The sequence below is a fragment of the Guillardia theta genome (assembly GCF_000315625.1).
Source record: "Guillardia theta CCMP2712 unplaced genomic scaffold GUITHscaffold_54, whole genome shotgun sequence".
Lineage (NCBI taxonomy): Eukaryota > Cryptophyceae > Pyrenomonadales > Geminigeraceae > Guillardia > Guillardia theta.
Genome location: NW_005434620.1, coordinates 164,540 through 166,265, shown reverse-complemented (window position 1 = coordinate 166,265; position 1,726 = coordinate 164,540).

Genomic DNA, 1,726 nt, shown 5'->3' with positions numbered 1-1,726 from the left:
GGATTTTGCTCTCGAAGTGGGATGATACCTTGGTTTTCAAGCTGTTGGATTTCTTGCAATGTCAAGATCATGCAACTTTGTCTTTGGAGTGTGAAGACAACAATCTTCTCACTTCAGCGACCCAGCATCTGAAGTTAAGTCTTCGTTCTGTATCCTTGTTTGAAGTCCAAAAGAAGCTAAAAGTCCTTGGAGATGTTTACGGACATACATCAGAAGGGTTTGCGAAATGCTTTCTCTACTATTACACCAAGGTTTTCGAAAAACAAGCATCTGGAAATCCACATGCAGGAACCACTGCTATGTATGAGCATTTAAATCGACTTCGTACACAGCTTGGTAATATGCACAGAAAGCATCGAACTCTTTTTTCCCGAATCGAAAAGTGGTCTACCTCACATTTCGAAGATTTGAATTCATTACAATCCACGATTCACGATTACTTTTTGCGGTAAGTCTGTGATGTTGCTTTCTTCCCCTCTCTGTAGTGTGATCATTCTGCAGATATGCAAAATTGTCGGATGAGCATGTTGATCCATGTCCCCCAAAGAAGCACACCAAGGCAGACTCCGAGCTGTTCATTCAGACAGTTTGTGAAACGTTCAGAACCCTTGATGGCAACACCCGATGTGAAATCATCCGAAGGATTCTGAGTGAGCACGACTCTCTGTGTCAAGCACAAAAGAAAACATCGGAGCATGAGTTCTCTGCAATATGCAATGTCGAAAGAGCAGTTTCAAACTTACATGCTTGTGGATTGCCAGATGTAGTTTCTGAATTGGTGATGTTTGCCAGTAATGATATCGACGCTTTCAGAACAACACACAAAATCATGCCGTACTTGGTAATGGATTGGTGTCGTCAAAGTTTTAGAGCGAAAGATTCGAGGGGCATGAGATTCTCCCCGGAGATTATCAGTTTCGCATCAACACTCAAAAACCTTGGCAATGCGACAATGTTGCGGTTCCTGTCAGGGCCAGGGAACAAGTTTACAGACAATTTCCATTCTGATCAGGCTTTACATAACTTGCCTCTGCCATGCATCTCTACTCTTTGCAAGCATCAAAGTGCTGACATGAAAACACGAGATGTGAAAAGGTCAAGAATATGTAGCGAAATTTTGGACAATTACAGCGAAATGATGAGTACTAACCTTGTAGATGGTATCCACGTGTTGGCGATGGACAAGACGATGATCAATGCTGGTTTTTGTAAAGAATTCGAAGATTGCGAAGCAGATTTAGGCGGTGTCACTGAAAGAAAGATGGATTTGACGGAACGGCTTGCACTGCGAAAGGAACGTTTGGCACAGCTTTGTCTGGAAGGGACGACAGTTGCATCGATTCAGGAACGAGTCATAGCCTTGTTGACCGACGACTTGGAGAAAATTAATGAAAGGAAAGCAACGGCTGAACGGGATTACAAGAAAATTCGAGACAAGTATGTCGCAAAAATGACGAGCAACAATGCTGTGGCGAGGTCAGACACGAGAAGAAATTCCTCCAATGAAGTCAGATTTACTCCACATCAATTGTACTTGACTGGGGTGATTGAGGGTGTTGTCAAATTCAGATTCAAGTGCCGAACCTGATTGAACGACTGAATAACTACATGAGTAGTGCCGCACCAGAGGAGCAACGTCAACTGCAAGATGAATTGAATTTGTACAATGACTTGTACTATAAGACGGCAATAGCAGAACTTGGAGAGGATGCCATCTGTGTTGTTG